The sequence below is a fragment of the Solea solea genome, chromosome 16, assembly GCF_958295425.1.
Source record: "Solea solea chromosome 16, fSolSol10.1, whole genome shotgun sequence".
NCBI classification, from domain to species: domain Eukaryota; kingdom Metazoa; phylum Chordata; class Actinopteri; order Pleuronectiformes; family Soleidae; genus Solea; species Solea solea.
In genome coordinates this window covers 14,374,131-14,389,852 of record NC_081149.1, presented here as the reverse complement: position 1 = coordinate 14,389,852, position 15,722 = coordinate 14,374,131, and the positions used below count along the sequence as shown (strand labels likewise).

General features: G+C 44.1%; 1 long non-coding RNA gene across 2 annotated transcripts in view; it reads left to right on the top strand.

Moving 5' to 3' along the window:
* LOC131475633 (uncharacterized) overlaps nt 1–15,722 on the top strand; it is a 99,747-nt gene that overhangs the window by 71,267 nt on the left and 12,758 nt on the right. For both annotated transcript variants that reach the window (XR_009242519.1, XR_009242518.1), the window contains one exon: nt 13,515–13,576. This is a non-coding gene — a long non-coding RNA (uncharacterized LOC131475633). The remainder of the gene's footprint in view (nt 1–13,514; nt 13,577–15,722) is intronic.

The following is a 15,722-nucleotide window of genomic DNA, read 5'->3' as shown; positions in this document are numbered from 1 at the left end:
GCAAAACAAAACAAAAATGCAAATGTTAATATAGGCACAGAGCATTAATTACAGCTCCCGCTAAAATATAAGCCAACTAACTTAACTTATCTGGTCAGTTGTCGCCAAGGGGAAACTCAGACTTTGATTAAAACGTCCGATAACGATGAAAAACATTTACATTGTCTTTTAGTAATTGTTTATTTAGCCCTGAGGGACTCTAAAATGGCCTTAGAAAATTTATTTCAGCATCGTGGGTTTGATTTGCAACATACACCATTTACATTTTTAACTCTCTAACAGATTCCAAATGTGAAGCATTACCACGACATCTACGGGTGAGATTGCATAATTGTTAACAATATAGATGGAACATAGAAACGGCACATACGAACAATTGAGCTCCACTCTGAGCTCAATGGGGGGAACAAAACAGCCTGGCTTTTGTGGCGCTGACAGGCTGATTCGGTGTGATGGGGTGCCCTGTGCATGGACATGCTAACCCCTTGGCTGCTGGCGGAACACTGTGCTCTGTGTTGATGGGGGATATGGGCACACAGATCATGTTTCCAGCAGAAGCAGGAAGTGAGAATTGGAGGGTTCCTGCTACCAGGCCCCTTCTTTCCTCCTGATCCTACATGGAGCTAAACTCAAACCATGTGCGTTCTCACCCTCTGGACGTCCACACACAGCCGGCCTCGCCGCATGGCTGGCTCGTTGGCAAGTGCTGTGGTCGTCTTGTGATCTGAGGAAACGTTCAGTCCCTCCCTCTTGCCATTGTTATTTGAATCCCTTCTCTGTGTAACTCCACTGGGGTCTTTTGGGGAAAGTGGTAAGTGATTCCTCTCTGTGTCCGGTCTCTAAAGACACACCCCTCCCTTTTCGGAGCTTTCATTCAAGGTTAGACACACGATGAATGTGACTGGGGAAGTACAGTAGTCTGTCCCCAGGGCCAAAGGTCATTTCCTGATATTCAAGCTGCCACAGGTTAACTAGGACCAGATTAAGAAAAACGGCTTAAACTCACAGTGACAATGGAGGAACTAAGCCACTCAGCTCAGTGATTACAGAGACTGATTTGCGTTCATTATTAAGCCAAAGGGAAAATGCATTACTTATCATTACAAATAAAAAAAAAAATACAAACAATTGAACAAATATCGGTCAATCTGTTGATCTGGTCATCAAAACTGCACCTTTACCAGATGTTTTTCCATGTGCGCTGCAGCTTCTTCCTTCTCCGTGTAACAGTAAAGCTCACGTATGCCTGATTGTGTGCAGGGTTTTAGTCATGTGGCATGTTCTGGCATGGGAATACACCGAACACCGACGATAAAGTATAGGTGTTGATGGAAAGCGAGGCTGTATGAGACTGATTAGGTGAAATACCTGTCTCTGCTCTCAATCCTTCCACATCAAAACGGCTGTTTACAGCAAACACAAACTGATTAAGGGATGATCTGTGAAAAATATATGTGCCACTTCTCTCTTTTGTTCACTCTCCTCTCTCACTTACTGGCTTTTCTTGCTCTTATGTTTTTAAGACAGCGAAGGCATGTACTTTTTCCACTCAAATTAGCACTTCTTTTTTTAATGGGTAAAGTCATTGACGGACTCTTTTTCCCGTTGCAGGCAACGTTTGTCTGTTTCTGCTTTAACTTTCTGCCACCGACAGAAAGTTAAACAAGAAACGACTGTGGTAGTTTTACATTGCAAAGTCATTTGACCTGGGAGTTAATGGCAGCAATGAAGGGCTGCAGCAATATATGGATGAAATAACAATTTTGGATTTTTTTCTGCTTTTTGGGTTTCTTTACTCTTTTGGTTTTTGCACACGCCCCTTGGAAGAAAAATGAAATAAACAATTTCCATTTGGGCCACACATTTCCAGGTGACCTCTTGAACCAAACTCTCTAACGTCGGTTTTCTTTTTGCTGCTGCTGTCAGGCATCTTGTTAAGACCGTGTTTCTTCCTCATTCCTCTTGTCTTCTTCATGTGAAGTTTCGCCCCCGAGCCACTTCAGACCAACCATTTTTTGCGAATGAGACACATTGTATGGACACCTGTGGGCCTCTATTTCCACTGGTGGGGGTGGGGGGGGTGTGGGGTGGGGGATTGAGAGACGGGGGGCGTGGTAGCATTGCCAGCTTTTAATTGAGATGCGTTGACTAATCGCTCAAGGATTAGGCTCTTAGACAAGGCCTCTTTCATTCTGACACTCCATAAACCGCAAAGACTGGAGTGGAGATGGAGAGGACAGGGGAAAGTACATTTTTTAAGGGTTGGGGGGAGTACAGATGGCATACTTTACCTGGACGTGCTGTGTTTAATCATGCCTGAGTCCTCTGAGTGTACACACACACACACACACACACACACACACACACACACACATACAAACAACACACAGATATGTCCTGAGGCTGGATCTTTCCCCAGTCTGGAGACAACACTGCCTTTTTCTCACAGCAATCAAATTGCATAGGGCTACTACAGTTGTGCTGTCCTGTCCAATTAACCGAATAAAGTGAACACATGAAATCGGGGATTGCTTAGGTTCGAACAATAAAACTATTGTGGCCACCATCTTTACACCACACTACTCTCACCATGCTGAATGAAGATGACATGTCCTCTGGAAACCTTGCGTTTCTCCGAGCTCACTCACAAGCGCGCACTCTGACTGAGATTGAGTTGAGCGTGTTGTGTAGAGTTTGTGTACGTGTGGTTGGGATCGTGGTGTGGACCTGTATATTGTTGGGCGAGGACTCCTCGGTGTAGCTCAGACCTGATGTTGCCCAGACCTCTCTGCTTGTGTATTGTCGCGTTTGATGAGGTCATCCCTCACACACAAATGCACAGACGTGTGCACATGCTACGGATGCATACGCATAAAGGTGACACATGTATACACAACTGTGCAGGCACGGTAATAAAGCGAGAGAGAAAGAAGGAAACATGCATCGCATAAGGCCCTTTATGAACCTAACACGTGGTCCTTCACACAGGACATATACAGTTGAAAGCATATAATAAATAAATACATTTCAACAGGCCGCGCCACTATTTCGGTAGACACCAAATGCAGCGCCAAAGCTGTTTATTATGCGGCTGGTAAAAGTATACACTGAAAAAAATGCTGAACAAGACAGAACATACTGTATGCATGGAATACATTGGCAGTTTTTTTTTTTTTACATTTTGCAGAGAACTTGGGTAAGCTATATGTTTCATTGACGGAGAAATGACGCAGGGAGAGAACACTGCAAGCAACACACGACAAAGCTTCAGATGCACACTTAAAATAATCCCCGGTGATCTGGTTCCCATGTGCCGCCGTATCTCTCTGCATGCTCAGCGGAACAATGCTTCCAGCCACACCATATTTCACACACACACACACACACACACACACACACACACACACACACATCAACAGTGTGCAACAGTTTTGCCGTTTTTAAGGAAAGACTGCGATATTCAGGGACATTGCAAGACAGAGAAACATGGATTTTCTACACAATCTGCTTTTGTTTTCTGGGCACTGAACCTGCCAAGGTGTGACATGCAGTTTTTCCTGATTCTCCGTTTGCACAGTTTCAGGCTTCACACACCTTTCAGAGAAACCTGCTACACGCTAAGCCCTGTTTGAATAGACCAGTTCAGAGCAAGCATAGGCCTGAGACAACCTTGTAACATGACTAAATACGGCAAACAATGCTTCTTTTTTTTTTTTTTTTTTTTTTTAAGGGCTTCTGTTAGGGTAGCACGTTCCAGAGGTCTTCCTTTGTTCCCTTGATTAAGTCTGCCTCAAGTGTCTGTTTGCACAAAGCAACATTAAACCAACGGACCGGGATCTTCAAATGCTTTTCTTGTGATTTGTCTTAGCAGCTGCCAGTGGACTATTGTGTTCTTTAAACCAAGTACACGTTATACAGTGGCAGCACCGGCTGAAGCAACCACCAACGAAATGCACGAGGACGTTGTCATAGTTAATATGGGACTCATAGAGTCTTTATACCTGAAATAGAGGATTGTACGTTTTCAATCCGATTCTCCGTACTGTGTTTGCCCTCAAGAACCTACCCACGGCTCGTTGTTTGTGCAGTGGAAGGAGCAGCTCTGAGGTTGCTGCCAACCTGACACTGCACCTTGTGTGCCGCTTCACTCAGCCGGTGTGGAAAATGATAACAGAGGAACTAAATTAAATAGCAGTAAAGCATTTGCGGTCAGGGAGACAGAAAACGGAGACATACTTTTACAGAGAGTGGGAGGGGCAAGGTCGAAGCGGAGGCTGCAGGATATGAATAGGTGTCTGTGAGTGTTAAAAGGCTGTGTTTACGAAGCACAGGGCTGGGAACTAAGTGATCGGCCCTCCAGGTGTGTGTGCCCGTGGTTGTCGGGGCTTGTGAGGCCCACTGCGGAGGTGGCTCCATGACAGCAATAATGATAGGTTGTGGCGGGTGAAGACATGAGTGTGTATGTGTGTGTGTGTGTGTGTGTGTGTGTGTGTGTGTGTTGCTGTAGGCAAGTGTAAGCTTGGTTCCTGATGACATACGCATTCTCACACACACACACACAAGCGCATCCACACAGTCAACAATATTCCTTATACCAGACGTCACATCCCACGCAGCGCAGGTGAAAAGAGCCAACTTCTACAAGTTTGAGGGGGTCAGATAATCCTCAGCCAGTGAGCTTCATGTCAAATGCAGCCTCACACAGACATGGACACAGAGGTCAAGTTCAGGATGAGTTGTAATATGGCTGACAGGGTCAAGTGCCTCCGTCTGTCACTCTGTCTGTCTGACTGTCTGTCTGACTGGCCCTGACCTTCGAAAACTGAACAAGATAATCTGTGTTTGTAGTTCTTACATCAACTTTAAAAAAAAAAAAATTTAATCCAAGCTGTGGTTTGTTGATTGAAAGTCAAAATATGCCAACTGCAAAATAAACGAAATAACATAAATAAATAAATTAAATTGAACATTATGCTCTGGAAGACCATTTTGTAAAAGACGCGTCCACGGTTTAAATTTTTTAAATGACCAAAAGCGCACCCGCAATTCTGTCTAATAAACAAGGGACCTGTTGTCCTGTTTTAGCGGTCATTGGCAGTGTAAAGCTAAACAAAATAAGGGGTTTGCTGCAAAATAAACATTATATCCCTGGTTTGGGCCAAAGAAAAGCCTCTTGACTCAAGACCATGAACACTTTGAAATATAAAATCTGCCTCGAAAAACCTTTTCACGTCCAGAAAGGTTGTTTATAAAAAATACTATATCAATATTCAGACTTAATTTCCGCCGAACTGAATCCTCTATAATGTCATTCTGTAGTAGTTCACCGATCAACACTTGCATGTGTGTCGAAATTAGATTTGTTTTATGACGAGCACATACCTGGAGGTGCCTGTGATTTACAGTCATGTGTACGGGTAATAGTGCTGCTTGACAAAGATGCTCATTGTTGTGGCTCGCAGCGAGGCCTCGTGTCTTGGGGGAACACAACTTGCTGCGGCTAGATGCATCACACAATAAAGCTCTCAGCAGGACCTTTTCAGAGCCAGGGCCTTCCTCAATGGTCTCACCGCTCCGGCCGCATCCGCTTGCCTGGCACTGCGCTTGTCTGTTGTGTCATACCGCAATATTTGAAAAAAGAAAAAAAAACTACTCGCAAACAGAAAGACAAGAGAAAGGGAGAGGGAGACAGGCAAGCCATTGTCTTGTCTTGGAAAAGGATGAGGAACTATTCATGTCTGATCATAAAGTATGAGCTGTGTTTTCTTGTAAGACAGTCGAGTCGGTGCTACTTCATGTCAGGAAGACTCGGCTACCACTTAACCTTTTTACAGGTACGACACATATATAATTACGTTGCTGATGTAGAAAACAAAGCTTTTTTTTTGGCACACCCACTCTTTCTGAAAATGGCAACGTCCCACATATCATGCTCAGGCAAAAACATTTAGAAACTGACTTTTTGACAGTTGGTACGGTCTCTTTTGTCCTCTGACTCCACTGTCAAGTGCATCCACATAAGTCCTTGCGGGATTACTTTCCTATTATTATTCCATTCCATTATTTTTCTATCTATTTCTATTACTAATGGGCACAAGTTCAAAAGACATAAAGAGGATATTTCCTGCTGTCTCAGGGCTCAGGGCTAGTTCAAAGCTATCCAACTGTTGACAACAGCTGGTCTTCTCAGGATCTCTGACTCTGTCAGGCTGTATAAAGAAGCTACTTATTTTCAACACTATATATCTCCCCATGTATTGTAGTAGAAAGCTGTGTGATTTAGAAAGTATTAAGCTGCCTGGAACCATATCAAAGCTTCTTTCTTCCATCTATGACTCTTGTTGTCTCTCTTCACTTAATTTCTTTTCCAGTCCCAGAGACAGCAGTGCCCAGAGGCAGCGTCAGTGCTCATATTTGTGATTTTGTTGGCAGAGGAACAATAGTTTAGTTTAGGCAGTGCATTCCTTATTATTGACACACTGGTATGGAGAAGGATTAGCGAGCACCTTGGCTTCTGATTCTGCAGTATTGGCTCATGAGCAACACCTGGGTGTATCCATGACAACAATGAACAGTGATTTCGCCACCAACTGGTTTGACAGAGAGTCTGTGGTGGTGCTTATTCAAGGAGGGTCATTTAAGAGTGTAGAAGTGGCACTTTTGTGTTGTGACGGCGCCCGAGTCCAAGCTATTAACTCAAACTCCCGTGCTCTTGAATAAAACTCACGCAACACGTTTGATTTATTCCTTTTTCCCCCCACTTTTTACAAGTGTGTGTGTGTCCTGGATATTTGGTAGAAATTGCACGGTTGACATAGTGGTTTCTGCAAAAGGAGCCGGTCCCATTCTGACAGCCCTGATTACCTGCGTCCGGCGAGCCCACAAGTGCTCTGCGGTGAGATGGCCTGATAGCTGGGACTGAGGCAGCATTGTTACACAAGCAGATTTTCTGAGGGTCTCCTCATGAGCTGCTCCTCAATCTTATCTGCAGGAGCCCACAGGACCCATATCAAGCATCATGGAAAAGACTTCCACTGACATCATGGCAACAACAAAAAAAAAAAAGCATGGCGCAGAGAACAAACCAGGGAGGGCAAAGAACAAGTGTGTGTGGTTTTTTTTTTTAACAATGAAATACAATATTTTTGAATGATTCAATCGATATTTCTTTCTTTCTTTCTTCTTAAAAAGTGTTGTTTGCTTGTTATGTCACATGCCGTCTGGTGTGGATGTCGGAAACATGAGCTCTCCAGGAGCAGCTGCAGTAGTGTCGGGTTCAATATGAATCCTCCCTTAAAAAAGCAGGTGTCAGCACTGGTTAATTACTTGCACTGGAACTGAGACGTTGATTCATTCGCCGAGCATCTGCATCCTCCCCTGAGTTGTGCACAAACCTTGAGACTGAGCGGACCGATATGGAAAAACAAACAAACACAAAGTGACTGCCTGCACCTCCGAGATGTGGCAACAGTTCACAGCAGAAACTTAATCGCAAACTTCTTCAACTGTGTTACCAACGGGCACTGATAAAAAAAAAAAAAAAAAGAAAAGAAGACATTCAGTGCATTCGATTGCACTGTTGCGTGCTGTTAGAGGTGATGTCGGTTTGCACGGCTAGACGGCTGACAAATATACCACGGAAGGGGAAAAATCTTGTCAGTTTGTCGTCTACCTGAGTCACTTAATTATCCTGCTGACTCACTGTTAGCTCACCTGATGCATGTATGTTTTTCTGGTACCCTTACCCAGAGGGCCTCGCACCATTGTGTTCTCAGCAGCTCACAGCCGATGCAAAACACCAGTTTGTATTTATTTATTTATTTATGTGATACATTATTATGTTTTCTATCTTAATTTACCGTTTTGGAAATGTATTTGTAGGAATACATATTCCAAATAATTCAACAATGTTCCTCTTACCTACATTTTAGGGAAAACTCTGACAGACGATGAACGACGAGTGTTGCATTTACGCCATTCTATAGAAGCGTTTTCTATGTCCAAAAAAAAAAGTCAATGTCTCAAGTGTGCATCTCAAATCTCCTTTACTACCATGGTCCCCATCCCCCAAGTATTGAAGCATTAAATAATAATTACTAATTAATTAAATAATGACATTCTTTTTCTGTTTGCTAATCAGTTGCTTTTTCTTTTCCTTTTTTCTTCTTTTATCAAGCTGCTCGGTAGATAAAAACTTGTCACTCCGCCTAAAGGCGGCAACAGTGAAAAAGCAACTCATTCTGCACTAAATAAAGACACAAAGGATAAAAACACTGAAAAGGTCATCCGAGTGGGTAGCCTGCTATAAATAGCACTCGCTTTGCGGAAGAATAACAAACGTGAAATGTTCTTCCCGATAGCCGAGATAGTCAGGACGCGTCGCTTTCCGCTGGCAATGAGGGCCGAGTGGACTGTAGTGGAACTGGACCTCGTCTCTTTATGAGCCCACGGCGTGTGGTTGTGTTTGGCACTGTCCCTCGTTGACGCCGTCACCTTCCCATGCCTATTACGTTGCTGTCCAAGAATGGGCACCGTGATGACAACCTGCATGCACAATGCCATCGGCTTCCACTGTGTCATTGTCAAACGATCACCTTCTTGCTCAAGAGTCTTGCACCACTTGAGCAGAAAGTGTGAATGCACCTCACTGTATCGCAGTATCTGTAGATGACATGAACAGAGTTGTTTTATCGCACTCTGTGGGTTTTTTTTCTTCTTTTTCTTTCATTGTGGGTGTGTAATTGACGTGTTATCCTCTCTTCCTGCTGATAAGGATGCTATGATGATTCATACAGCATGCACAGTTATGGGTGCATGTGTGCCGTACGCGTCCTCATCCCTGGGTGGGCAGCTCGGCACGCTGCCTCGGGTGTTGTGGTTCTAACCGTGGTCTTCTGGTGTGAGGTAGCGTGGGAAGTTGGGTGAACTTCCTGACCCGACGCATCCCCGCGGCACATCGGCCCTCGTCACATGACAAAGGAATGTGCCGCGTCTTTTGTTTTAGCGTCCATGGCACTCATGAAGTTGAGAGCATAATTTTGCATACTATAGAATATCACTAGCTTGGCACTTTGCCTTCCCATTCTCTCCCAGTGTTATTTCCAAACAGGATTTGCAGGGCCACTCTCTCATGCATCTTTTAAATCACTTCAAGCACTGCTGAAGCCTTTTTTCACCCAAAGCGGGCACCAACCTAATGGCATCATTTGGGCCTGCACACATCGAGGGAATCAACCCCTTTTTTTTTCTGTGCTGAAGGTTTTGTGAAGAGGGGTAAACAAAAGACTGGCCCAGTGAAGCGCATCTCGGCTGGCGGGCTGAATAGAGGGGCCCCTTTCATGGCTGTTTATGAGCACCCCTCTTCAAAAACACACATACAAATCACATCCAGTTCTGCCAATGGCTGCTCCGATACAAGGATGATGGCAGAGAGGGGATGCGGCTGTAATCTCGCGGTGCCTCTCTCATTTTCATGTGTTCCAGTTGACAGATTTCCAGCAAGTGTCACCTCGACTTAACTATTGGGTCCGTCAGTTTGTTTTTGTGGGTTTAATTACATGTTGCATAAGAGCAAGTCCGGCACCTCGACTGAAAACATCATTAAAATGTTTCACATAGCAGATGCTGCACAGAAGGCAGGAAAAAAAAAACAGCTTTTGCTGTTGGTGCTTTTTTACAGTGTATGGGGGAAATAATCTATTATGTGAAAGTGACACATTGTATCATGAGTGCAGTAGATTAACTGCAGTTAATAAGTTGTTTTTTTCTTCTTCAGATTAATTTTAAATTTCACAGAAAAAAAAAAAAGAATAATAATTTGAACGCCATTAAGAACATTTCTCACTGAATTCGGAAAGTAGTACGAACATCCATCCGTGCGCGTCCCCGTGTTAGTGTGCACTCTCTGTGGGTCGGACGTGGAGGTCAGAGAGCTGACAACATTTAAACAAATTGCAAGTCCTCCCACCGCTAAGGCACTTCCTGTAGCTACCATTTCCAGTGTGTGTGTCATATCTTGTTCAACAGGTAGTTTTTGATGGACAGGAGGAATGCAGGCTGAGGGATTTGTTTTGTGATGGCAGTTCATTCTTTAGGTGTTCTTAAGCAAACAGAGCAGCACTATGTCCTGTTTTTACAGGTTTCACACGTCATTGTTCAAACTCTCAAACAGGCTTGTCTCCGAGAGTGCACGGAAAAAAAGAGCAAACACGGCTCTAATGCTTCACCGTTCTGACCTTCTGCTAACTTGATAAACACATAGACAAACACGCGCACACCTTCTGCCAATGCACTCGAGCCAGGCGGCGCTACAGGATGTGTGTAATTAATTTTTTAGTTTTGTTCTTGGAATTTTTTGTGGTTGTTTGTTGTGCAACTGCATGAATGAAGCAACAAAGACTCCCAAAGACGCTGATGCAAACCAAATGCCATTTATTAATATCACAAGCGTGCACATCCACCTGATTTATCAGTCCACGCCACATCGTCTCTTCCTTTTCTGCTTTAGTAGTTTATCATATACAAAATGGCGCTAATTAAGGGAAAAAACATAGCTGTTATAATGCAACACAGGTGAGGGATATGTCAGAGTATCATACCACTGAAGCATTGCAGGCTTCGTGTGCTGGCCCTTACTCAGGGCTACTTGAATGTGTGTGGGTCAAATCCATGGAAAAAAAAAAAAGAAAAGGGAAATCTGTGGGAAAGTTTGAAAGCTCATAAAATGATGGCTTTCCAATTGCTCCCTAAATTCCAACAAAATGTATTTAAGCCGTACAATGTCGAGTTTTATTAATGGCATGGAAAAACGTGGAGGAAGCATGAAGTGCTCCCTGGTTGGTGCAGAGAACTGTGTCTCTCGGGCCAACTAAGCATGTGTGAAGCAGTTAAGGGGAGTCGGTGTCTGTGCTTGTGCGTCTTAACCGTATTGTACAGTCTCTCTGCCATGTCGTCCTTTTATGTCGATATAAAGGAACCAAACACCTACCGCTTGTTTTCGATCCCTGTGTGATCCGCTCCAAACTGTTCTTTTCTTTTCATGTCTGCCTCTTGTAATAAGCCTCGATGTACGAGGCATTTCTTTGTGATTGTGTAACATGATTTGAGGCAAAGAATAAGACAGGAGGAGGGAAAGGAAAAGAGAGGGAGAAAAGTCTTTTTTTTGTCTTGCCGTGTTTCATGTCCTACTGTGCGCTCATATTTCTCAGCCCGTTTCGCCGTCGTGGGTAGCTGGCTTATCCTTGGCCTCGTCGGCTCTCTGTCATGCACGGCCTACCTTACTCCCTCGTGTGTACTGTAAACTGCCCCTAATAACCCTACACACGATTAAAGTAAACATCTTAATAACACAGCCCGCGTTGTTACAAACTCACACTGGGAAAACTAGTGGTGCTGCCTCGCCTCTTGATTATGGCTCACAAATAAGCCACAGACCAAGACAACCTGCATGATTATAGATTTAAACAAAAAAAGAAAAGATATATGAATAAACCTGAGGCTGCACGCTTACCAGATTTTAAGTAATTGATGATTTTTTTTCCTTGTCATTTTCATGCTGTAATTGTTTCGGATGAGTGTAATTTCCCTGCAGTTTCTGCAGAAGCAGTGAGAGTGAGCAGTGCCGGATTTGGGGATTAGGGGTTGCTCTAGAGGGTGCTGTTCACTGAATAAATGTGGCAGCCTGCTCCGTTTCCTCCCTGCTGTTTTGACTAAATATGGGTGTTTTTGCTGTCTCACAAACTCAAAGCTTTAAACACATCCTTTCTGGGTCAACCATTGAAAAGTTGCCGTGCCTCTCTTTGATGTATTCACATAAACAGAGATCTATATTTTATACAATACAGCATATACTAGTCAAATCTGGAGGGGAAATTAAATGATCTCACTATACACACACACACACACACACACACATACAAATGCCGGCAGATATTTATACACACACATTTCACACAGACAACAGGAGCAGATGATGAGCTGTCAGTCAGACTTCCATTGGCAGAGCAGAGATGGGGAGGAATGTGTCCGTAGCCATGTCATGGTTACACCTGTGCTCTCTGCGGTTTCCTGCGGCAGTATTGCAGGGTGTAATCCTTAACATCACCTGTGTTTATGCTTGTGTTTTTAGTTACAGGCCTGATACTCGCATGCTTTGGAGCTTAGTGAGGACCTATGCTTCACTTACCTTTCAGCCTGGCCCTGAGGCGTCCTCCCCAGACAGCCACACACACACACACACACACACACACACACACAGAGGCTCATCCTCAGCATGTATGGAAAGAGCCAACAACAGACGCTTCATACAGCATCTTGTCACCTTTGGTACAGTACTGTACAGACGTAGGTAAAAGGCCTAATATGCCTGATCAATAGTGGCGTTGGTTTGTTATGTGGAAGGTAATCTATGCTCGAAACTCTTCCTAAAAATAGAAAGTCAAAAAAAGCACACTTTTCCCCGTTGCCCCTGGCTTGCAATCGCATAATAAGATCCTTTATGAGGAGCATTAAGTTGTGGTTGTGTCCTTATGTACTCGCAGTATTTGAGGAGGTCTCTCATTGTTGTTTTATATGGTTAGTGTTTCGTCACGAGTGACGCCGGCTGCACCGCTGAGATCATGAATGGGCTTTAGCGAGTTCCAGTGCCAGTGACTGAACTCATTTATATTTTAGAAAATGTGCTAAATTTAGAGCCTGGCTACAGACGGACGTGTGTCCCAAACTCCCCGAATGACACACCTTTCGAGAAGTGACTCTTAACATCTGTTATTTTTATCCTAATCTTACTTTTTCTGGTGTTTTTCTTCGGCTTCTCCTCCTCTTCTCTCACGCACGCCTTTCTTTTCCCCCCCCCCCCCAACAGAAATTCTATAAATGATGCAGCTCTGTTTTTCACGTTGAGGATTTGACAGACGGTGAACTACGTCCAACCGGGGGGGGGGGAGAACATGCTTCAGCTGTGTTTGTGAAAACACTCGTCTGACGTGTGTAGCAGTGGCGAACCAGTAACAGGTCCTCTCTGCTAACACACCCTCCTTAAACAGCTGCTTATTAAAAGGTCTGTTGTAATGGTGGCACTTCCACCCTTCACAGTCAGATGGCCAATTAGATAATGGGAAACATCCACTAATGGGAATTGGTTTGCCATTTTGGGGACCAGATGGAGCCGTGACACCGCATAAAGTTACGTCAGGCAACTTTTGAGACCAAACCGAACACTACGTGACGTCTACCCTGACAATTAAGTGACATTGATGTGATCCACTCATCTGTCAACTGTTTTCTTTCTGTCTCCGACCCATTATTGTCATTCTGCTCGACTGTAAAGTGGCTCAGTGTTTTGCGTCCCGGTCCTGTGGCTTGAGACTGTACCTCATACATTATCGCATGCTCTAACACCTAAATGAAGCCAGCTGTACAAATTGAGAATAAAGAGTTAACCAGGTATACCAATGGAATATTATAATATTCGCTGTGTGAAGTGACGTCTGTCCTCTTCTTTTTTTTTTTCACAGTGAAGGAATCCAAATTCCTGGAATTAGACGTCAACCTTTACTTGCTTCACAGGAATATTCTGGTGAGTATATACTGTACAGACACTGAATATATTCATGTGTCGCTTTAATACAAATGTGCTGAAATCATCCGTCTTCCAAAATGGGCCTATGTCAGAGTTTTGTAGTGTTAGTGTGGTTCAGGCTTATAAAACGCCCGTTTTACTGTGGGCACCGCTATTAACCAAGTTTAATATGAGGAATCTAAACAGAACGTTCAGGGTGATGTTTGTTGTGGCGCATTTAAGAGAATGTTTTCATCTCCAACTTGGCGTCCTGACACAAATCATTTAAACACACTGCTTTACAAAGCCATGTCCATCAATAAGGCTGTGGTACCCGGTGTACTGACTGCTCTCCCACATCCAATCAACTTCTTCCTGCATCCCTCCTCCCCAATAGAGCCCCAAGTCTCTGTCTTCTTCTTTTTTGCTCGTCCACCCTCTTCCGTCCAGTGTGTGCCTGTCACCTCAGGTTGATGCCCCTCTCTCAGACGCTCGGAGACCTTTTGACTCCACAGCACTCCGTGTTTGCCCAATCATTTGGGAGCCGGATACGGGGATGAATTGTTAACTACAGCAGGTCAGCCTGTGCCCCACAACCACCACCCCGGCCCCCAACCTGCTGTTGACTCATCTCCATGGCAAAGTACAGGAATTTGTTTTCTCTCACGCGGCCGCTGCCAGCCAGTTTCACCTCCCCCCCTGTCTCTGCGTCTTCTCTGCCTGTGAGCGTCCAATCTGCGGGCAGCGGGGGGGGGGGGGGGGGGGGTCACATGGTCAGGAAGTGCAGAGGGTGCGTCCCATTGAGTGGAGCAGTGTTGTCGTCGAAGATTCCCTGGGAATCCTGGCCTTTAGGGGAAATGTGTGATGATGATGATGATGTTTGTTTTGAAGATTGTCAGTTTTTTTTGACGACACTTCACCGTGTTTTTTAAGTACGCGCGGTTTGTGATGGTGATAAGATATACACACTTTATAGCCTGCTCAGATCCACCTCCTGCAGCCATTGGGATTAGTTTGGATTTTCTTCTTTTGCTGTGCATTGACTAAGGAAAAAAAACCTTGCCTGTTCTTCTTGTTCTTTATACCGCACATGGTCGTTACAGTATGCACTTGTCCAAAGAGTCCACAGAGACACAGTGACAGTGATTTTCTTTGTTGTGAAACATTCTCCTTGTCTTGCTGAAAGAGGGATTGTCTTGGTTTTTCTTTCGAAAATCTGGTTTCATCTTTATGCTAACACGGTTTTGTGCGGGTCTAATTCTCATCATTGTCTCCACGTATCGACAAGCTCAAGCGCGCGCGTGTGTGTGTGTGTGTGTGTGTGTTTGCCTCCACATGCATTATTAGCTTAGGGCAGGTGAGTGTTTGCCTACCTGTCTCCCTTTATGAGGTGAGTGTTTGCCCAAGGAATGCACTGCGTCCGATTTGTCATTGACTCTTATTGTTGAGCTCATCCAACTGGTGCCTTGAGGTTGAGTCGTGCTGTGCCCCGGCATGTGGAAAAATATGTGCCTTCCTCTCTTTTTTTCCCCCCCCCCTCTTGTTCTTGGATGGAAGTTTGAGTCGACGGCAAAGTGTTTATGGTGGTAAAAATAATTAAGGGTGGAAATGGGACGGCTCCAAATGAGAAGAGTGAATCATGAGGCATCGTGATCAAGTTGAACGTCACCCCTTCTAGAGGGATTACACACGCTCTGATCAAAGTCTTAAGTCAGAGAGGCCTCTTGGTTTTATTTATTTATTTATATATTTATTTATTTATTTATTTATTATTAAGCAGCATATTCAAAGATGCATTATGCCAACTTAATTGAGAGGTCAGATGAGATAATGGGACGGGATTGAGTGGACTTCACCACGGTAAATGGTCTGTATTTAAATAGGGCTATTCACCCCCTTCACTCCCTAGAGGAGCCGGGGATCGAACTGTCCACTTTCTGTTTAAATGACAACCCACTTTACTTTGAGCCGCAGCCGCCCTATGTGCAGATATATATACATATATATATATATATATATATATATATATATATATATATATTTATACATAAATATATATATGTGAACCCTGATGAGCTGGATTTGTGGTAATGAGGAAAGTTTGGCGCACTAATCCCTCCCACTGCACTTGAGTGGTTAACGAACTATCACAAGTTACCTATGC